At 40.5% G+C, this 24,113-nt stretch overlaps 1 protein-coding gene and 1 long non-coding RNA gene across 11 annotated transcripts in view; one reads left to right on the top strand and one right to left on the bottom strand.

The window, feature by feature from the left end:
• AUTS2 (activator of transcription and developmental regulator AUTS2) overlaps positions 1 to 24,113 on the bottom strand; it is a 1,208,197-nt gene that overhangs the window by 564,440 nt on the left and 619,644 nt on the right. The gene's annotated exons all lie outside the window — the stretch shown is intronic.
• On the top strand, positions 12,839 to 18,312 carry LOC123331530. Its single transcript, XR_006548214.2, has 2 exons — positions 12,839 to 13,035; positions 18,079 to 18,312. It is a non-coding gene; the product is annotated as an uncharacterized LOC123331530 (long non-coding RNA).

Genomic DNA, 24,113 nt, shown 5'->3' with positions numbered 1-24,113 from the left:
GGGCAAATGTGCATCAGAGGGGACTGATGCTGATAAAGACATCATCTAGGACAGAGGAATCTAGGTCTCCATTCAGAATTCAGCGCCATAAATCTGCATTGTAATCAAGAACTGCTGTTGCTTTGTCGTCTTCAGTTGCTAAGTCATGTCCGACTTTTCTGTGACTCCATGGACTATGGACTGTCAGGCTCCTCTGTCTATGGGGTTTCCCAGGCAAGAATACTGGAGTGGCTTCCCATTTCCTTCTCCAGGGATCTTCCTGACCCAGAGATAGAACCTGCGTTTCCTGTATTGGCAGGTGGGTTCTTTACCACTGAGCCACCTGGGAAGCCCAATCAAGATCTGCTGCTGCTACTGCTGCTAAGTCGCTTCAGTCGTGTCCGACTCTGTGCGACCCCATAGACGGCAGCCCACCAGGCTCCCCCATTCGTGGGATTCTCCAGGCAAGAACACTGGAGTGGGTTGCCATTTCCTTCTCCAATGCATGAAAGTGAAAAGTGAAAGTGAAGTCGCTCAGTCGTGTCTGACTTGTAGTGACCCCATGAACTGGCTACCAGGCTCCTCCATCCATGGGATTTTCCAGGTAAGAGTACTGGAGTGGGTTGCCATTGCCTTCTCCGAATCAAGATCTAGAGGATGCCAAAAATCCTGGCTGGGAAGCGTTCCCCTAATTATCCAGGCAGGCATCCTATGTGTACAAGGCCACTGACACTATAAATTATCCAATGCCATGGGGCTGGGGGGTCACTGTTAAATATTTCCAGAGAGGACTTAACCTTGGATTCAGACCACCTAACTGCTCTTCAAAACCCAAAGCAGACACCCAAAGTCCTCAAGCTTCTTTCTCTCAAGCATAAGCCCTGACTTCTCATTTCACAGTCTTGAGGGAAAAGATAATTTAAATAGGAAACCATTTCACTGAAACTTTTGCTTTTATAAACATTACATAGGCTTAAGCAAGAAGAAGAAAACTAAACATTCATAATCCTATGAATTAAAAATAGTCACTGTAAATGTTTTGATGTCTTTCCAGAGCTTCCTTTGCATACAGTTATTTTTTCAAATTAAGTTACCATGTTGTGCATGCTATATAAAACCAGAGGGTAGTGTGCTCAACACCAAAAATCAAAGTAAGTCCTGAGCAGATGAACTAAACATGGGCTCGAGATGGGGAGACAGAGGGCGGAGACTAACATCAACAAGGACGGTTTCTAAAATGATGTAAGCGATACTGGATGAGCGGAGGAGGGAGCACAGTGGGAGCCCCGGGCCTTGTTCTGCACTCAGCTCACTCCTTCTGCTCCCGAGATGGCACGTGCACTGCCGTCACTTATGCAGCACCTTCCAAATGCCAGGCACGTTACGGCAGTCTCATGAAAACCACGGGACACAAGTATTATTAAACACTATTATTTTATTATAATCATGGAAGACTAGGACTTGAAGAGTTAAGAAACTTTCCCAGAGTTAAAGGGTGGTTCAGGGAATAATCACAACCAAACGTGTCTGACATCAAAGTCAATGCTACTAGTTTACCAGGTTGCATCTATTGTACTCAGGGCTCCAGAAGATCCACTCTAGTGAACTCAGCTGTGTTGTCTTAAATCTCTTTCTCTGGATGAGCACCTGTACTCCTAGGCTATTGCAATCACGAGATTCTGGCTGTTAGGAAGAGCAGAGTCACTCCAGACAGCTCATGCAGCCTCTATGGACTATACCAGTCCTGTGTCATCCCTTATTCTGCATTCATGGCTCTGATTATACTATTCAGTGACTTGTTAATCCCATCCGGCCCCATAATCCCTTTCTCACCACTATTTACCCCATGCTGTTCTTTAGTCACTAAGTCATGTCCAATTCTTTGTGACCCCAAGGACTGTAGCCTGCTAGACTCCACCATCCATGGGATTTCTCAGGCAAGAAAACTGGAGTGGGTTGCCATTTCCTTCTCCAGGGGGCCTTCCAAACCCAGGGATCGAACCTGCATCTCCTGCATTGGCAGGCGGATTCTTTACCACTGAGCCACCTGGGAAGCCCCTACTTACTCCATGGTACCACTTAACATTATTTGTTTATGCTCTACTTTCATAACTAAATGTACGTAGACAGCAGGGGCAGGGTTCAGTATTTCATTCATTCTTGGGTACACTGCATTACAGACAGTAGGTCCTCAATAAACACATTTTTTTTCCAGAATCCCAGAGGAGTATGGTTCCTGGAACGACTCTTTCCATCCATTTCCAAAACTTAGATCATGGGGTTGGTTCTACATAAACTCTGTACACAGGGAAGGAGAAAGAGATGAAGTTTTTAAGAAATTATTCCTGTTAATTTTCCAAACTATTGAAGATAACTGAAAAATCATCTTCTTCAAAGATAAACTAAGAACTAGAATAGGTACTGTGTGTATGTGTCAGTCATTTCAGTCGTGTCTGACTCTTTGCGACCCCATGGACTGTAGCCCACTAGGCTCCTCAGTTCATGGAATTCTCTAAGCAAGAACACTGGAGTGGGGTAGCCATTCCCTTCTCCAGGGGATCTTCCTGACCCAGGGATCGAACCCAGGTCTCCTACACTGCAGGCAGATTCTTTACCACTGAGCCACCAGGGAAGCCCACAGTAGATACTTGGGCCTGGTAAAGAGAGGAGTTAGGGAGCCCAGGCGGAGAAGGCAATGGCACCCCACTCTAGTACTCTTGCCTGGAAAATCCCATGGATGGAGGAGCCTGGTAGGCTGCAGTCCATGGGATCGCTGAGGGTCGGACAAGACTGAGGGACTTCACTTTCACTTTCATGCATTGGAGAAGGAAATGGCAACCCACTCCAGTGTTCTTGCCTGGAGAATCCCAGGGATGGGGGAGCCTGGTGGGCTGCCATCTATGGGGTTGCACAGAGTTGGACACGACTGAAGTGACTTAGCAACAGCAGCATCAGGGAGCCCAGGTGGATTAGTTCACCTGCCCAGGCATCGAAGCTGGAGAAGGCGCTGAAGATGGAGAGAGGTTGAACGCTTGTGGAAAACTGAAGGGAAGTGAGGAAGGAGATTCTGGAAATTCAGATAAAGGTCACCAAATAGTATCTGGACAAAGAAAAATGGGGAATCTCCATCTATATGAGTAACTGCCTTTTTCCTGCCAAATTACGTCTGCCAACGAGAGCTCTACTCATGAAAGCAAACACTTAATTAGGGGTTTTACTAATTACTAATACTGACATCTGTGGCATGTGACTGCCTGGTCAGGCCTATAACCACATGTTCATATGTGCCGTGTGCATGTGTGTCTGAAGGAGCACACACAGAGCCAGAAATTCATTTTTCTCTGATGATGACTGCAGCTTAGAAAATGGTCTAAGGAAGAAGGACTATAAGGCCTGGGAAGAGGAATAAGATGACAATTTGTGTTTACTAGGGACATGCAGGAATCTCAGCCTTCTGATAGTTAAACACAAAACCAACCAACCAACAAACCAAAAACAACAAGGAGAAGACAGAAAATGTAATGTGTAACAGATTCTGAGCAGCTAAACGTGGACTGGAAAAAAATCCTGGCTCTCGGGATGGAAAAGGGAGGCTGGTGAGATCACCTTAAGTTAGCAGAGAACTTGACAGGCTCAGTTTTTGCTGAGTCGCTAAGTAGTGTCCCACTCTTTTGTGACCCCATGGAATATAGCCCGCCAGGCTCCTCTGACCATGAGACTTTCCAAGCAAGACACTGGAGTGGGTTGCCACTTCCTTCTTTACAGAATCTTTTCGATCAAGGGGATCTCTCCGATCTAGGGATTGAACCTGCACCTCCTGCATTGGTAGGTGGATTTTTTTTTTTTAATCACTGAGCCACCAGGGAACCCTGATAGGCTCAGAGAGGAAGGGAAATAAGATGGGAGGGGCGGGCAGTCCAAGGGGGTGACCACATTAAGGAAGTACCTTGCGCCCCACGGAATGGCAGCATCAGTGTCAGCCCTTCCGAGAGACCTTGCCAGGGTGGACAGCACTGAATTCCTCTCTGCTCACTGGGCCTGCTGGAGACATCTAATGAAACAGCCCTGTCGGGGGTGGCTCCTGGGTAACATTTTCACTCCCACATTCCATTTTCGGTTTAGGTCGAGATTTTCAAGAAGACAGCAAGCAGCACTCGAGTCCCAGGTGACAAGATCTGCTCAGATTTAGTCTTTGAATGTTGCAAATTAAATTCCCTCATCAGGCCTCTAATCACTCTTACCAGATGGGGCTTGTGCTCAATTTTGGATCCACAGGAAATTTAATGGTTATTGTTTCTGTTTAAATAGGAGATTATTGCATTTTAATAAGTTCTCTTTGGGACTTGCAGCAACAATAGAGCACTATGAATTACTGTAGATAGCTGTTACTGCATGCTGGGGAAAAATCAAGTTACTAAGTGTGACAAGTTGCTTTTTCTTCCCTTCCAGCAATCGCTCCGAGTGTATTTACCACCAAATTAAGTATGTGCCGAGGGGATAATATTTTTATCCTGCCGAGGGGGAGAAGGAGCTTGTCTGTGGATTTTCATTAAAATGACACATCTGTTCAGCAATTTCACAAAGTAATTCTGCTGAAAGTTTTATCAGCTAATTTTAATTATTCACTCCAGTGGGTTGAATACAGGATTCATCATGTTGAATTAATACATTTGACGGGAATTTCACAAAGAGGGGGAGAAAAAGCAATCAACAAATTGAATTGTCATGCAATATGGATTAAATTGAGATTCTTTAATTAGGATAAGCCTGAGATTTGGTATTTTGAAGGTATTAGAAAGCTTAGCAATACAGTGGTAAAGATTAAGAAAATGCAATTAAATATTACACTTTGGACACACAGCCAGGATATCATGTGAGCAGAAGAGTCCTCCTTTGAGCGGAGCGGTTAACAGTGTCAGTTTCTAGGACTGCTCAGGGCTGGGACTGCAGCTCTGCCAATGAGGGACAGCTGCTGTTTGTTTACCGGAGATGAAGTGAAAGGTAATTGTGTTTTAAAAGACTGGAAGCTGACTCCCTAATTTAAACTACAGTGAGACAATTGTGGCAGTGACAATGAACACATAACCAGACGACACACGTTCAAGTGTAACTCAGCAATCATTAGTTTTGTGACCTTGGAGGAAAAAAAATAAAAAACCAACAGATTTTTATTGAACATCTATTATGTGCAGACACTATATTAGACATAGAGGACACCAGTGAACAAGATATTCCCTGTCTAAGGAGGCCAGCAGCCTATCGCAAGGCCACACCCTGGGTCTCAGTCTCCACCTAAATGGCAAATAGGTGGGGCCAACTGAGCTCTCTGAAATTCTACAACAGGAATTAAAAATAACTGTGCTAAGCTCACTTTATGAAGGAAGTATATGATGTGACTCAGAACTAAACAGCAGCAGAGAACACGAGGTAAAAAAATCACTGTTCCGTCAGCCCTCTTTTCCACATATGCATGTTTGGGTGACGGGTCTGCATGCAGAGCTGCCCATAATTCTCTCTGCCAATGTAGAATCACATGGGAGTGCAAAGACACATAGTGCAACTGGACAAAGGAAATTTCAGTGGAGTAAGTGCAATTACTGCCAGTGAATGCATTACAAAGTACATTATTATACCTTAGGTGAGCCCCCAAGTCTTGCAAAAATTTGTTTATACATGTAAAACCAAACAGAAGCTGAAAGTGGGAGGAGAGAAAAGCAATTTTCATTGAGGAGACAAAATATACTTGCTGAAGTAGAGGAAGCAGTTCTACTCTGAAATAAGTAGTCTGAGATTCATTTCCACTTTAGCTCCTAAAACTGTAACAGCTACACAGATCAGGATCATAAGCATCAACGACAAAGACAAGACAGGAAGAAAAAGCATTAATGAGAATATGTCAGTGGGAAGAGAGTGTTGACCTAACTTCCTGAAAAGTTGAAAACTGCTTTTCAGTTCCAAACAAAATGTTCACTCACTCCACCTCCACAAGGGAAAGTAGGCCATATACGTTCACCAGTGAAACTGCACAAGCTGCTTTGCTATGAAGTGAAGTGAAATGAAAGTTGCTCAGTCGTGTCCAACTTTTTGTGACCCCAGAGACTATACAAGTCCATGGAATTCTCCAGGCCAGAATACTGGAGTGGGTAGCCAGATCTCCCCAACCCAAGGATCGAACCCAGGTCTCCCGCATTATGGGTGGATTCTTTACCAGCTGAGCTACAAGGGAAGCCCAAGAATACTGAGTGGGTAGCTTATCCCTTCTCCAGCGGATCTTCCTGACCCAAGAATGAAACCGGGGTCTCCTGCATTGCAGGCAGATTCTTTACCAACTGAGCTATCAGGGAAGCCCCTGCTTTGCTGTAACAATGACAAATACGTAAGAGTCTCATAAGAGATGTGAACAAATGGTGATGTATTTTTGAGCACTGAAAGGAAAACTGCAAAATATAAATTGACTGTCTTGTTAATACATTCATCTTTTAAAATTTTCTGGGAATTTTAATAACCATCTATGTTCATTCATTCAGCAGTTGTTTATTGAGCATAACTCTGTACTACACACTACTCTCAACACTAGGGATAAAGCAGTGTATACGGTCCAGACATTGCTTCCATGGATCTGACATTCTGGTCTGGGTTCCTGGCAAAAAAAATAAAAATGTGAAAGAGTGGTAAGTTGTGTGAAAAAAAACAGAGCAAGTTTCAGAGAACAGAGAATAATTAATTATGGAGGGTATGGTTTTTCAAAGGGTGGTCAGAGAGAACCCCTTCAAAGAAATGACATCTGGGTTGAAGCCTCCATGAAGAATTAGCCATCTGGTTTTCATATTTTTTCATTTTATATTTTTGTTTTCTTTACTGTATTCTGGCTTGGTCTCCTGGGAAATATCATGGTAAGATAGAAGGAGCACAGACACTAGTTGCTCTGTTATCTCAGGGAAGGAATAAGCTCTCTGAGCAACAGTTGGCCTATCTAAGAAGTTAGGAAAATTTAAAACGGTAAAGAACACAGAATACCCAAAACAGGGAGCAAAACAGAATCATCTACTTCTCCCTTTTCTGTTCTTCTTATAGATAATCCATTATTTAAAATAGAATCTGAGAGACTACCCTGACAGTCCAGTGGTTAAGACTCTGCCTTCCAATGCAGGGAACACAGGTTCAACCCCTGGTCAGAGAACTAAGATCCTACATGCTGCAGGGTGTGGTCAAAAATTTAAATTAATTAAAAAAATTGTTAAAAAAAAAGAATTGGAAACATTGAGGATAGAATAGGAGGCTATATGCAATCAAGAACAAATCACTGTGAAAGCCAGAAGTCAAAAAATTTTTTAAAAATAAAATAAAGCAAAATGTGATAGCAGGAAGGATTATTGGAAATTACATACTTCAGCATCTTCAATTTACCAATGGGAAAAATAAAAGGCCTCAAAGATGAAGGAAAAACCTCACAGCTGTCATCCCGCCATAGAGAAGTTCTACCAAGAACTCTTTCTGTTACACTAGTGTTTTTCAAATTTTCACCTGTGAAACTGTCTTTCAGATGAAAGCTTACAAATAGTCCAATACAAGAAACAGAAAAACAAGAGCAGGTGAGCTCTGCCAACCCCTTGAAGAGAAAGACAAAGAATGAACAAATGATGCTGTGATGATGAAAGACAGAGAAACCATGGAAGAAAACTCAGGGAAATTCCTTAAAAAAATATGAAAGGTAATGGAAACCCCTAAGCAGGTCCAAAAAAAATTGGAGATCTCTTTCCTCTATCACCTGGATTAAAAAGGGAAAGTGAAAGTCACTTGGTCGTATCTGACTCTTTGCGACCCCTTGGACTGTATAGTATTCTCCAGGCCAGAATACTGGAGAGGGTAGTCGTTCCCTTCTCCAGGGGATCTTCTCAACCCAGGGACCAAACCCAGCTCTTCCACATTGCAGGTGGATTTTTTACCAGCTGAGCCACAAGGGAAGCCCAAGAATACCGGAGTGGGTAGCATATCCATTCCCGACCCAGGAAACGAACCAAGGTCTCCTACGTTGCAGGCAGATTCTTTACCAACTGAGCTATCAGGAAAGCCCTGGATTAAAAAAACACAACATATATCAAAGATAATTTTCAGATAAATTTCAGTTCAGTCGCTCAGTCATGTCCGACTCTTTGCGACCCCATGAATCGCAGCACGCCAGGCCTCCCTGTCCACCACAAACTCCCAGAGTTCACTCAGACTCACGTCCATCGAGTCAGTGATGCCATCCAGCCATCTCATCCTCTGTCGTCCCCTTCTCCTCCTGCCCCCAATCCCTCCCAGCATCAGAGTCTTTTCCAATGAGTCAACTCTTCGCATCAGGTGGCCAAAGGACTGGAGTTTCAGCTTCAGCATCATTCCTTCCAAAGAAATCCCAGGGCTGATCTCCTTCAGAATGGACTGGTTGGATCTCCTTGCAGTCCAAGGGACTCTCAAGAGTCTTCTCCAACACCACAGGTCAAAAGCATCAATTCTTCGGCGCTCAGCCTTCTTCACAGTCCAACTCTCACATCCATACATGACCACAGGAAAAACCATAGCCTTGACTAGACGGACCTTTGTTGGCAAAGTAATGTCTCTGCTTTTGAATATGCTATCTAGGTTGGTCATAACTTTCCTTCCAAGGAGTAAGCGTCTTTTAATTTCATGGCTGCAGTCACCATCTGCAGTGATTTTGGAGACCAGAAAAATGAAATCTGACACTGTTTCCACTGTTTCCCCATCTATTTCCCATGAAGTGATGGGACCAGATGCCATGATCTTCGTTTTCTGAATGTTGAGCTTTAAGCCAACTTTTTCACTCTCCTCCTTCACTTTCATCAGGAGGCTTTTTAGTTTTAGGTAACAATAAAAGGTAGCACAGAGAGGATGCTAACGACACAGCCTGTGCGCCACTCCTGCATACGACACACTGATGTGAGTTCCATAAGCTCCAACCAGCTGTGTATGTCACATGCTCTCTCAACACACAGGCTTTTCTGCCCCAAATTAGTGGCACAATAAACCTTCATAATCAGTGGGTTTAGAGGAAAGCCCTTTACTCAGTAATGTTAGGAAATGATTCTTTAACGTGAATATTTTCTGCAAGCACAAGGGCGGAAAACCGCACTTCCACTTTCCCACTCCTGGTCCATTGGAATCTGCCCATCACTCTGAGGATGTGAGGTCCCCTGGTGAGGGGCAGTGAGGAGATTCACAATCTCTGTGCCTTGTTTCTCACAAACAATACAAGCACCACAAGATTTACAAGAAGGAGGCTCATGTTTAAGACCTTTAACAAAACAACGTTCAAAGGACCAACCTTCACAAGATCCAGCAAAGAAATGTAATTCTTTTTTAAATTTTATTTGTTTTAATTGAAAGGTAATTACTTTACAATATTGTGATGGTTTTTGCCATACATCAACATGAATCAGTCACAGGTATACTGAGTCTGAGTTGCTGAGCGAGGGCACAAGGTTATATCTAAAGAGAGGGCTGACTTTATGCTTGGAGAGTGAAAGAGAGCAAGATACAGGCTGTTTCGTCATCTGTAAAATGTAAACAAAATACCACAGGACTGTTAAGAACAGCAAATGAAGAAAATACATAAAAAAAGCAACTGGCACAATACCTGGTACACATGTAAGCAAGCATTGAATGTTTCCAGGAATACTAATGTCATATAAGAATATTATTATCATAATTATTAGGTAGAGGAGTGAAAGAGTGTAAAGGATAGATCAGAGCTCTTATAGGAAAGAAGAAAACACTGAGACAAAAGAAACGAGAAAGATATCATAGGGACGTAAATGGAAAGGTTAACAACATTCAAGAAATACCAATCCTAGAAAAAGAAATAATCCCCAAAGCTTAAAAGTTCTGACATGTGCTCTACCCATCTAGTATACATTGTGAGATCTAAATAAAATAATACATAATATAAAATTAACATGCTACCTATTAATATATACTGAAGGAATGATGCTAAAGCTGCAACTCGAGTACTTTGGCCACCTCATGCGAAGAGTTGACTCATTGGAAAAGACTGTGATGCTGGGAGGGACTGGGGGCAGGAGGAGAAGGGGACGACAGAGGATGAGATGGCTGGATGCCATCACTGACTCGATGGACGTGAGTCTGAGTGAAGTCCGGGAGTTGGTGATGGACTGGGAGGCCTGGCATGCTGCGATTCATGGGGTTGCAAAGAGTCGGATACGACTGAGCGACTGAACTGACTGACTGACTGACTGGCACTATGATAACAACTAAAATGTCAGGAAAGCACAACATACTGAAAACACACATGTCCATGGTTTCTGATCCACAAATGTGAGTTAAATGTCCGGCTAGAATTTCTAACAATAAAACCATGGCATCACATGATGGAATTCAGCTGTGGTGATTACAGACCATGAACTACAGTTTATCTTTTTCTGTGAATACTACAAAATGACAACTGTTGCCTACTCTGCTTGTGATCAAACTTTTGAATAAGTTTGAACCACGGTCCCATTCTATCAGATAATAAGCAGTAGATGCTAAACAAATGTCCCCCTGTAGTAAAGCCTGTGCTTCTGAGTGTGCTCAGCTGTATTTCTTTGAGACCATATGTGCTGCAGCCCGCCAGGCTCCTCTGTCCAAGGGTTTTTTTCCCAGCAAGAATACTGGAGCAGGTTGCCATTTCGTCCTCCAGGGGATCTTGAGATTCTTTACCACTGAGCCACTGGGGAAGACCTATAGTATAGCTAATACTGGGTTGCCATTGCCTTCTCTGAATATGGGGCTATAAGGCACTCATTTTCATGCCTGATTTGCTAGCTCAAGCCTGCTGCATACGAAGTCCCTGTCCTGGGCCTCAAAGGGAAAATCAGCCATGGTGACCCTTGTGGTCTTCTCTCCGAAGTCTAAAACTTGATTAGGGCCCTGAAGGAACTGTTTCAACATCAAAAAGGACAGAAAGGGAAGTCCACCAAAAATTAGACCTTCGTTTGACTGTGAAAGCAGAGATGAAAAGAACACTGCTGTTGATGAAAAAATATACATCACATAAAAGCCAAGGGACTAAGTCAAACTGGAAAACTTTATCTGACTGCAATTCCCTCTTTAAACTCGGCAGAGCCAGAGTCACAGTCACAGTTATGCAAGGTCCATTAAGCAACTGTCTCCCCTCCTCTTCTTCTTCTGTCCTTCACAGCTCGCGTTACCCATCCCAGTTTCAACCGCTTTCGAGAAGAAAAACCACCATCACGATAAAAGCCCACAATTCCTATACCTCACAACCGTAATACCCATTTCCTCAGGCAAAAACATTTCCAAGCAAGCCCAGGACACAGAGACTATGGTGTGTACTTGTACCAACATACATGCATATATTCTTGCAGACATGGGAGGGAACATAGGAAAGAGGTAGAAAAGCAGTAACACCAAAGAGTCTTATAAAAAAAGGTCCAATTCTTTAAGTTCAATGTAGAAGGTCACGGGGCCTCTGTCATCTCTAAGAATAAAATTTTTTCTAACCCAGTACACAATATGTAAAAAATATAGATATTTTATAGAGACCACTAATTCCTGCTTTTGTGTATGAAAAAAATAAACACTACTGATAATGTTATGGAACATGTAAAGGAGCACAAAAAGTAACAAATTCTGTTTAACCTTGACCTAGTTAAATACTTTAAAGAAAACTCAGAACTAGAATTTTTTTTAAATTTGCAAATGAATATTAATGAGCACCAACTGCCACTTGTGTTGTCATTATTAATTATTAAATATAGGCCTTTGATAAAAGAAATGCAAATAAGTTTAATGTACATCCACCTAAAATGTTATACAAATATTAGTGATACCTGTGATGACAATGACAGAAACAAGAAAAAAACACTCAATATAATGATAACTTTTGAAAAAGAAAAACAGGCAAGAGCCCAAATTACATATTCATTATTTTACTTGGCCATATTAAAATTATACACATCCATGTTCATAAAAACGCATATAGAAGAATACTCTTTGCAGCTTTATTAATAATAACTCCACAGTGGAAATAACCCAAAGTGTTATTTGCTTAGTCGTGTCCAACTTTTTGTGACCCTATGGACTACATAGCCCACCAGGCTCCTCTGTCCATGGGATTTCCCCGGCAAGAATACTGGAGTGGGTAGCAATTTTCTTCTCCAGGGGATCTTCCTGACCCAGGGATCAAACCTGGGTCTCCTGAATTGCAGGCAGATCCTTTACCATCTGAGGCACCAGAGAAGCCCATAGAAATAACCCAAAGGGTCCACCAATAAGAAAAGTGTTACACATATAAATAAAATATTACACGGCAATTAAAAAATAACAAATCCCTGCTACATCTAAAAACAAGGATGAATCTCAGAAACTATTACATAGAATGAAAGTGTAACAGGAAAGAACCTTCTGTAGTCCTATTACAAGTTAATCACTAAAGGGATGTTGCTGGTAAATTGTATATAACGGCCCATCTCTGGGAACCCTGCCTTCCAGGTAATGAGCATTAAGCTAAGATACCTTTGTTTAGCTCACAGGAAACATCCTGACCAGGCCCACCTGTGAATGTCAGCAGGGAGGAAGAAATTAACAAATCCCCTCTGGAGGTTGATGGGAACCAGGAAGGGCTTGACTTTTCTCCCTCCCCTTTTAGTATAAAAGCAGCCTGAATTGTAACTCAGGCAAGATAGTTCTTAGGCGAGCTGGGAGGCCTTCCACCGTTTTCTTGGTTTGCTAGTTTTCCCAAATAAAGTAGTTATTCCTTCCTTCAACAACTCTTCTCTGGATTTATTGGCCTGTTGTGCACTAAGCAGTAAGAGCACGGACTTGGTAACAGATTTCACTGGGCCAGTCAAGGAGCCTTGCTGCTTGTGGCCAGCCTACCCCGGTTGCAGGATTCTCAAGTCAGGCCTTAGCAGCAGCACCAGGGACCACTTGTCCTGAGCATCTGCCCTTCAAAGTTCCCAAAAGAGGCCCTGCTGCTCTGCAGCACTTGACAGTTGGAACCAGAAATCAACAAGCCACTGGGCTCCATGCAGTAAGGTAAGGCATTCTGGTGTGTTCAGCCAGAAACTTTATTTCCTTTCTGTCCGGGGCTTTTTCTCTGGAATAAGCCAATTTGTTTTGTATTTAAGTGGGGCACCACGTTGGAGAGAGGAAGAGTTGTTGGACTCTTCCCACAGGCTTGTGAAGCAGTTTGTTTCTTTGGATGCACACATTTGTGTGTGTCATTTGTGTTTAAACGACGGCCCTAATGAAACCTATCTACAAAACAGAACCAGACTCACAGACACAGGGAACAGGCTTGTGGTTGCCAAGGGGGAGGGCGATGGAAGAGGGATAGACTGGGAGTTTGGGATTAGCAGGTGCAAACTAGTATATGGAGAATGGATAAAGAACCGAAGTTCTACTGTATTACACAGGGTTGTTTTGTTGCTGTTCAGTAGCTAAGTCGTGTCCAACTCTTTGTGATCCCACGGACTGTAGCCGATCAGGCTCCTCTGTTCTCCAGGTAAGAATACTGGAGCAGGTTGCCATTACCTTCTCCAGTGGATCTTTCTGGATCAGGGATTGAACCCGAATTTCCTGCACTGGCAGGCGGATTCTTTACTGCTGAGTCACCAGGAAAATCACGTAACACAGGGAACTATATTCAATATTCTGTGATAAACTATAATGGAAAAGAAAATTAAGAGTGTGTATATATATTATATATATATAACTGAATTGCTTTGCTGTACATAAGAAATTAACACAACATAGTAAATCAACTATACTTCAATAAAAAACAAAGAATTTTGAAAGGAAAAAAAAAATGGGAAGGTTTCAACTATCTCTAAAGAAAGTCCTCTGAGACACATTTTGGATAAAAGATCTGCCTACAGCTATGAACCCCTGGGTGAGAGGAAAATGATATTTTATTATAATGATGTGTGGCCACAGTACCTGTTAGGATCTCCAGGAGGGGTTTAGGCAGGGTTATCCTGGGTCCCTGTGCACGATGTACTGCTACCCTTGTTGTGTTAACTACGTCATTTATGGTCTCCTGTGACACTGGTGTAAGTAAAACCTCAAGACCACAACTTTAAGTTTATTTAAGATTCTGATAGTTCTTCTTTTTTTTTTTTCGTTTGTTTCATTTTGTTTGGTACTGTTTATACATTAACAGCCGAGTCAGTTTTGCGATACTTAAAACTTCTACTGATGTCAAAGGGAGGAAAGGCGCCAGGGGGAAAAAAAAACCTGTCTATTCCGGACTTAGAGTGGGACATTCTGAGGAAGAACAGAAAGGTCCCTCTTGGTTCCTAAGATGACCAAAAGCTACAAATAGAAGTGCTCTTTCTAGAAATATTAGTAAAAATGGTTTAGCCATTTGGACAGGTGACCCTGACTTGTCCCATCTGCCGGAAACCCAATGTGAATCCAACCTCTTTTGTAACTTACGGGTTTTACATTGTTGTACCTGATTCATGTTTAAAATTTTGGAATGGGAACTAGGAGGTATCTGTGTCAGTGTGTTTGTACATGTGTTATAGATGTCTGACACTGCCAGAATTAATTTGTAAAACAGTTCTATGTAACTGGCTTAAAGGAAATTAAGTGCTTATATAAATACTGAAATTAAAAAAATCCGTCCAGAATGAGTTTCAGGTTCACAAGATCTAGGAAATATTTAGTATTGAATTAATATCTCATATTAGACTTAGCTTAAGCTTGTTGGTTGAGACAGATGTCTTGAGTCATCAGATATAACACTTTTATTATACCTGCTTTTAAAATCAAATATGACCTTAGTTGTGTTACAAAGTTTGTCAGCAAGAAAAAAAAACATGGACAGTGCTTTTAAGTCAATGAAATAGAGGTAAATAAGTAAACAGTTGTGGGTAAACTCTATAGGAACATTGTTTTGGGAATGCCTATCTACAACAGTCTCTCCAGACTTTTGTACTTGAAACTAAGTTCTAAGACAGGACTGAACTTAATTAAGAAAACAAATCTTACAGGTAAAGTGATACAAAACCTGAATTTGGTTCTCTAAAAAGACAAAAGTTTTCTTAAAATATTGAACTGCTTTCAGTAATTGTGAGTTTCTTGAAGTGATTTGAATTTGCCATTGATCTTTTATCACTTTAAAATTTTTAAGTTTTTTTGATATTTTTGACAAACTTCCCAAAGATCAAGTTCTTAGTGAGGTTTATTTGACATCTGGTTAACGTTGGGCTTTTCCACAAGGTCTCTGGACCATCTCAAATTACTTCTCTCTCCATCTCAGAGAGAGGAATTAAAGTAACTGGGCTTATCTGGTGTGTTGAACTCATTATTAAAATGAGTGGTGAGAAAACTTAGATTGCATCATATGGGTGAAAGTTAATATACATATTCTAGAAGTCATATGGAACGCCCCAAATCCTGGTATCCTGATAAATAATATCAGTCATAATTTTAGTAATTATCTTAATTTGTCATAGCAGTAATCAAGCTTCTGTTCAACGGCACTGTAATCCCAGTTGGTTGATGCCAAAGCAAAAAGGCACCCTTTTAACAGTGAGATGAGTAGTTGCTATCTGTGGTGTTACAATGGCTTTTGAATGATTCTGCAGCTATTTTTGTGAAGAAGCAGGGAAGAAAGAAATCCTTCATGTGAAACACTTGTACTATGATCAGGGAAAATAATACAAGGAAAGGAGAGTGAGGACATGTTGCTTCAAACCTTAACTCCGCTGGCTGAGCTAGCTGTCCCAGCCGTTGTGATGGTTACACCAACGTGTCCACCCCTTCTATTAATACTGCCTTCTGTTCCTATCCAGCCTTGGTTCCTGGCCCTGGGATTTAGGGATCAATTAGAAAATCCTGTGTTAGTTTCTGGGGCACAGGAAATGTGTCTGGTATCATTATCTAAGACCTGACAGGGCATCCAGTTGGAGCCAGGAGCCACTTCTGAAACAGGGCAATTTTCCTTAAGCCATTATCTTGTAGGGTCCTAAATGCAAACACCCAACCAGCAGTGCTTCTCAGACTTGCTTAATTGGAAGGATCACAACCCTCCTTATAGGGAGGATTCCATACACTGAAGCCCACTTGGCAGCAGCGATAGCTGAATCAACTGGGAGCCCAGTGAGGGACGAAGGCCCTAACTAGAGTACTACTTAGTGCATCCTGGCAGGGCTTTGAAAGAGGAAACCAAAGCAAAAGTTTTGAACAAAATTTTAAAAATTCAACAGAACAAATTAAGACCTCTCTGAATTTCTGGAAAGGGTTTATCAGGCCTACGGACATCATAATAATGCAGATCCCGAGGCCCTTGACAATAGTAGAATGGTAAATTTGACCTTCTGTGGCAAAGTGCCTCAGATACCAGAAAAAAGGACAAACACTAGATGGTGTATTTGGAATGAACCCTTCTCAACTGGTAGATGTTGCTTTTAAAGTGTTCTATAGGGAACAACAATAGGAGAAGATACAAAATGAAAACACCACTTCTTTGGCAGTGGCACTGGATTCCCGGAAGGCAGTAACTCGCCACTGGGGAGAGAATAACGTGCTTACTGTAAGGTAGAGAAACATGGAAAAACAGCCCTAGGCTAAAACAGAAGAACAATAAAAGACAAGTCTCTTATAGTAAAGAGAGGAACACCGATGAAGAGGCCCAGGGGGTCTTCCGATGCTTAGTTCCACACAGGAGCCTCAGGTAAAACCGACACTGGGGAACGAGGGGTTAATTTTGTGATAGACCTCACCCTGAAGTTTTTCACCAGAATAGCCTGATATAAGATCCCACCAGAACACGCTTTAAGTCTACAGATGGCGTGCATGAAAACCCCAGACAAGGAAACGGAGTTCTTTCCTTCAAGGTCTTAAAAACAAGCCAAAGACTGCTGTCAAACCTCCCCAGGTAAGGACCAAACACAGGAACCTGCCCCACAGAGGACTGAAACAGACTACTCAAATGCCCTGAAGAGTAATGAATTTCAGGTAACTTGCTAGTGTTTCTGTGGACACTTGATCAAGATAGTGCTCAGTGCGCAGTCACTAAGCCATGTCCGACTCTTTTGCCACCCATGGACGGAAGCCCACAGGCTCCTCTGTCCATGGAATTTTCCAAGCAAGAATACTGGAGTGGGTTTCCATTCCCTGCTCCAGGAGATCTTGACCCAGGGATCGAATCTTTCGTGACTCTTGCACTGGCAGGTGGATTCTTTAACCAACACCCCACCTGGGAAGCCCTTTTTCAGGATGGGTGGAAGCATATCCAAACTGGACAGGAAATCGCTGAAGTGGTTCAAGTCCTTCTTAGGGAAATTATCCCCTAATTTGGATTAAGGTGTTAAAACTACACTGATCTGGAGACCACAATCAACAGGAAAAACCAAGAAAATGAATCTTACATTAAAAAAAAAGTCACTAAAATGTTATCAACAGACTAGTTTGGGATGAGGCATTGCCAGCTGCCCTGCTACAAATCAGTGGTTCCCAGAAGCAGGCTTAAATTAAGCCCCTTCACAACACTGACGGCCATTCCAGGTGTCTGCCCAGGCAGTAGCATCTGTAAGTGCTAGAAGACCTAACAGTTGCCAATTACATTAAAACTTTGGGCACTATGCTGTTCATGAGTTTGTCTCTAACAGGTCTGCCTATCCAACTGAAGTAGACAGTATTAATAATTCTACTGTGGCTGGAGAAGGGGCAACCAATCGGTTTAATTTTGAACAAACAGCACAGGAATTCAGTATATGAGTTGGGAACTGGAACCAAAACCCCAAGTTCAATTATGACTCAGACAACACACTAAGAGGTTTCACTGGGTTCAAATAGCTGTAGCTAAAAAAAGGACTGACTGAAGATTCTAAGGAACACTTCATCATCGCCCGTTCAGCAGGAAATAGCCAGAGTGATCTTCGTTCCTTTTGCCACAAGATTGTGAAGTGGGCATTGATAGTAGGGGATTATAATAGGACAGAACCTTTTGTAGTCGTAATTACAAGTTAATCACTAAAGGGATGTTGCCGGTAAATTATATATAATGGCCCATCTCTGGGAACCCTGCCTTCCAGGTAATGAGCATTAAGCTAAGATACCTTTGTTTAGCTCATAGGAAACATCCTGACCAGGCCCACCTGTGAATGTCAGCAGGGAGAAGAAATTAACACATCCCCTCTGGAGGCTGATGGGAACCAGAAAGTGTCTGACTTTACTCCCTCTCCTTTTGGTATAAGAGAAGGCTGAATTCTGATTCTGGCAAGGTGGTTTTTTGGGCCTAAGTCTACTATCTTCTCAGTTTGGTAGCTTTCTGAATAAAGTAGCTATTTCTTGCCTCAACAACTCATCTCTCAATTTATTGGTCTGTACTGTGGCAAGAGTATGAATCTGGACTCTAAGAAACCAGAAACTGAAAAATGGTAAAATATCGTAAAATTTCATTCATATGAAGTTTAACGATAGAAAAAGTTAATCTAAGATGACAGAAGTGATTAACTCTGGAACCGGCATAGAAATTAGGAAGGGAACCCTAAGGGGTGCTGGACATGTTCTATATTTTAATCAGGGTGGTGATGAGAAGGGTGTTTTTATGCAATAAGCTGTTGAGCTATATTTTTGAAATTAGTGTCTTACCTCATTTGGGCTCTATCATAAAACATCACAGACCAAGTGGTCTATGACACCAAAACTATATTGCCCATAGTTCTGGAAGTGGGAAGTTCAAGATCAGGCTGCCAGCACAGTTGGTTTGTATGGCTTTTTTTCCAGTTTACAGACTCCTGGCTTCTCATTGTCCCTTCAACACGGGGAAAGAGGCAAGGGAGCTCTGTGGTATCTTTTTTAAGAGTATTAATTTCATTCACCAGAGTTCCATCCTCATGACCTACCCACCTCCAAAAGGCCTTACCCCTTAATACCATCACACTGGGCATTAGAATGCCTATTTAACTTCTGGGGGTACAAACATTCAGATGATAGCAATTAGTGTATTTTGTAGTATATAGGTTTTTAAATAACAAAAACCCCCAGAAAATAAAACTTTGGAATGGATGAATGACCAATGTGTCAAACCCACAACATAAAAATAAACAATAAAATTTGACAAAATCGTCAAAAACAACCTTTTAAGGGCACTGAAAATGGACCAAAGGCATAGAACAAATTGAGAGGTTTTATTCAAGAAAAGCTGCTGAATCCTATTAAGAATAGTGGGAGTCTGTAGATTTTAGCTTGGCACTAAAATCTTGGGCACTCCCATGCCTATTCCCTCCCCAGTTCCACAGAGCAAAAGTGCTGTTGAGGTGGGCAAGCTGTGAGGATCAAAGCTGTGCTTATTCAGGACCGATTTTATTTGGAGCAGAACATGGAAAACTCCATGCCTAGGGGTGTTAACAACAAAAGTGATCCTGATGGCAAACAAACAGGGAAGGACAACACTGCAGCTAGCCTGAAATCCCGCGACTGATGAAAGTGAGCAACAAACCTGCAGGCCAGCCGGAAAATTAATAGGGAGATCCAGGGGATGAAAGTGGGTCTTGACATCATCTTACTCATCTCTTAATGGTAGGGAAGGCCGTTCAGACTCACAAAGCTGTGCGTACCCTCAGGAGAGCCTGGATAAAGCCCTAGCAAGATACTTCTTCCTGTTGAGCATGAAACCTTACAAACACACAAAGCAAAATTTATGACAGTCCTGTAAACTGGTTGGGCTGATTCATTCTCCAAGTCATACACAGAATCTTCAGAAAAAGCTGGGAGCCAAAAGTTAGTGCCTCAGAGTGCTCAAACGACCTCAGATCAGTGTTTGGTTAAACACTAACCTATTTTTGACCCAGGGGAGATTCCTAGGAAGCTAGACTTAAATACATAAGCTGGAGGGGTTGCGGCTGGGGGGGGTAGGGCAGGGGAGGGGGGCAGGGGTGTAGGAAGACAAAGTAGAGATATCAGTGGCCACACATTATAGAAGAAATATGCTCCACAGCATTAGTCTAGGAAACTAACAATATTTTTTAAAAACCAGAACCACCACCTTAGAGGTGTGAAGGATATGGATCTGAATAGAGCTGCTATGATGTATTCCCTAAAATGTGTAATTTTTCAAAAAATTATGAAGCACGCAAAAAAATTAAAATTGGCCCATAAACAAGAAAAAAAACAGTTAAAAGAAATGATCACTATCGGGGCACAGATGTTGGACTTAGCAGATAAGGGCTTCAAAGCACCTATTATAAATATGCTCAAAAACTTATAGAATAAAGTATGACATCATGATTCACTAAATATGGAGTATCAATAGAGAGACAGGAATCACAAAAAAGAATCAAAGCTCATTAAAATGAAAGAAAATGTCAACAGACAGTAACTTAAATTCACATGAAGAAATAACGCTGGAAAAGGTAATTATGTAGGTAACTGAAAGAGACTGTGTAAGTATAGTTTTTGTATTTCCTTAAACAATTTAAAAGAACTGTATATAACAATAAATATAGAATGATATTGCAGGTCATATAACATATGAACATGTAATATAATAATAATAATGATATACTAATAATGGTACAAAGGAAGAGGGGAGGTGATGGAGTTGCAGTGGAGCAAAGAAATGATACCAGCAATAACTCAACCACACAGGAAGAAATGAAGAATAATGAAAATAGTAAACAAATGGGTTTATATATGGGCTTCCCTGGGGCTCAGATGGTAAAGAATCTGCCTACAATGCAGAAGACAAGGGTTTGATCCCTGGGTCAGGAAGATCCCCTGGAGAAGGGAATGGCCACCCACTTCAGTATTCTTGCCTGGAGAATTCCATGGACAGAGTAGCCTGGCAGGCTACGGTTCATAAGGTCATTATAGTCCCTAGGGTAACAAAGAATCAGACACGACTAAGCAGTTAACACTTAGAGGTTTATACACACACACACACACGCACATATAGGTATGTATGCTTCCTCCTTTCAGTCTTAACTTTATAAAACATAGATTGTATAAACCAGTAATTAGAACCTTTCAGTCTTAACTTTATAAAACATAGATTGTATACACCAGTAATTAGAACCTTTCAGTCTTAACTTTATAAAACATAGATTGTATACACCAGTAATTAGAACCTTTCAGTCTTAACTTTATAAAACATAGATTGTATAAACCAGTAATTAGAACACTGCATTGTTGGGTTTACAAGTTTTATACATACAATATATATGATAGTAGTAGCACAAAGCAGGGTGACAGGGATCTGTACTGAAGTAAAGTTTGTATATATCGCTACAATAAAGTTAGTGTTAAACTAAAATAAATTACAAGGTATGATACATATTTGGAACACATGTATACCTGTGGCGGATTCATTTCGATATTTGGCAAAACTAATACAATATTGTAAAGTTTTAAAATAAAATAAAATTAAAAAAAAAACATAAAATAAAACACATAATTGTAAGAAAAGAAAATGGGGAAAAAAGGAATGAAAACCATCTCTAGAATAAATATTTGATTATAAAAAAAAATGCTAGGGCAAAAACTTGGAGAATTATATAGTGAAAACAAGCAAAAATTAAAATGATATGCTAAAAACATTTTTTAATACAAAGCAGATAGTAAAGAAAGAACAATGGAGAAAAATATCAAAATGGATACATAAATCTAACCATATCTGTCATAACATTAAATATGAATGGATTAAAATCTCAACTAAAAGGTAGACTGCATTTTAAAAAATGCAAGCAGATGGGACCTGTGAGAGGCACACGTTAGATTCAAATACAAACTGAAAGAAAAATAATTTAAAAATAAATACAAAGCAAGCAATAAACATATAAGAACTGGAGAGAGTATATACTATCAGAAAAAAACAGTTTAAATCAAAAGATTTACTCGAGACAAAGGGAGTCATTTTATACTGATGAGTCAGTCCATCAAGACAATAAACCATTTATATACATATACACATGCAACAATGGAGCCACAAAATACATGGGGCAAAAACGGACAGAACTGTGTGGAGAAACTGACAACTCAGCAATGACAGCTGGTGCTTTCAATACAGCAGAACAGCAGAGAGAAAAATCAATAACTGACCTGATAAATACAGAACACACTACTCAAAAAAAGTACGTTATTTTTAAGCACAAAAATACATTAACCAAATTAGATCATATGTTAAGGCCATAGAATAAGTATCAATAAATTTAAAAGGATTTAAATCACAAAAATTGTATTTTCTGTATTTCTAATTAAATTAGAAATCAAAACAAAAGAAAATCTGGGAAATCCATGGATACTTTGAAAGAACTCAACATACTTATAAATATCCCATTAGTCAGAAAAGTTCTCACACAAAATTTTAAAATATTTTGAACTGAATGAAAATAAACCTACAATATATTTAGATTTATAGGCTTAGCTAAAGTGATATACTTATGCTAGAAAAAAAATATCAAACCAATAACAGAAGCTTCCATCTTATAAAAACTAGAGCATGAGCACTGAAAGTGAAGTTATATTCTAATATAGAGACTGTGGTGATTGTTACAATGTAAGCTTATTAAAACTCATTTAATTATATATTTAACATGGGTTTATTTTATACATTATACTTCAACAGTGTGGTTTAAAAATAAATTTATGTACTTTGTTTTATGTCCTTGGATATGTTCCAGTATTTCTTGGTTTACAGTGTATGGGAACATGAATTATCTCTTGGTTTATAGTACATGGAAACATGAATTGCTTCTCGGTTTATAGTCTATGGGAACTTGAATAGAATTTGTATCCTGCTGTTATGTGAAAATTGTACAAATCTTAATTATGTTGAATTGGTTCATAGTGCTTTCAGTTCTATTATGTCCTTCTACTTTCCTGTCTATTCATCTATTAATTTTTGAGTTTGATATTAAAACTCCAACTAAAAATCTTAATTGCTGCTGCTGCTAAGTCGCTTCAGTCGTGTCCAACTCTGTGAGACCCCAGAGACAGCAGCCCACCAGGCTCCCCCGTCCCTGGGATTCTCCAGGCAAGAACACTGGAGTGGGCTGCCATTTCCTTCTCCAAAATCTTAATTAATCTACTCTAAAATAATTGTAATATATAGTGGAACTATATGTAACTTTTTTCTATATTTTCCAAGTCTCCTGCAAATGTGTCACCATACTTTCACAATTTAAAAATAAAGAAGATTCCCTAAAAAAAAAAATTAAGTAACAAGAATATACTGAATAGCACAGGGAATTACACCCATTGGCTTAAAATACCTTTTAAAGAAGTATAATCTGCAAAAAATACTGAGTGATAATGCTGTATACCTGAAACAAATATAATATTATAAATCAGCTATAAATATATTAAAAAATAGTACATGTAAAAATGACTATAAAGAAATAAGCCAAAAAAATGTCATTATGTTAAAATGGTATGGGTATTTTTTTCTACATTCTACTTATTTTTATTAAAAAAGAATCATTATAATTGTTAAAATTAAAAATAAGCATTAAGTTTCCACTTTTTATGTGCATTGGAGATGGCATTAAAATGTATTAAAGGGATCTATAGACAGCCTCTAACTTCCTGCTTGAAGGTAAGAATGAAATTAATTCTCAAGAAATAAGATTTTAATATAGACTAGAGTCCATTGGACTGCAAGGAGATCCAACCAGTCCATCCTAAAGGAGATCAGTCCTGGGTGTTCACTGCAAGGACTGATGCTAAAGCCAAAACTCCAGTACCTTGGTCACCTCATTTGAAGAGCTGACTCACTGGAAAAGACCCTGATGCTGGGAGGGATTGGGGGCAGGAGGAGAAGGGGATGACAGAGGATGATATGGCTGGATGGCATCACCAACTCGATGCACATGGATGTGAGTGAACTCCGGGAGTTGGTGATGGACAGGAAGGCCTGGCGTGCTGCGATTCATGGGGTCGCAAAGAGTCGGACACGACTGAGTGACTGAACTGAACTGAACTGATTCTTAAATACCCTAATGGAGATAAAAATCCCAGGTAACAACCCCAACTCCTTTTGGCTTTCCTCACTTAAGAGGCTCCTTGAAGCACCTATTCATTTTAGAAGTTTCTTCCTGATATCTAATGCCATCACCTTTGACACAAATTCAATTCATTTCAATACAATGGATATTCTGAGATGT

The sequence above is a fragment of the Bubalus bubalis genome, chromosome 24 (genome assembly GCF_019923935.1).
Source record: "Bubalus bubalis isolate 160015118507 breed Murrah chromosome 24, NDDB_SH_1, whole genome shotgun sequence".
NCBI classification, from domain to species: domain Eukaryota; kingdom Metazoa; phylum Chordata; class Mammalia; order Artiodactyla; family Bovidae; genus Bubalus; species Bubalus bubalis.
The sequence above is the reverse complement of the archived record's forward strand: the minus strand, read 5'-3'. Positions and strand labels throughout refer to the sequence as shown.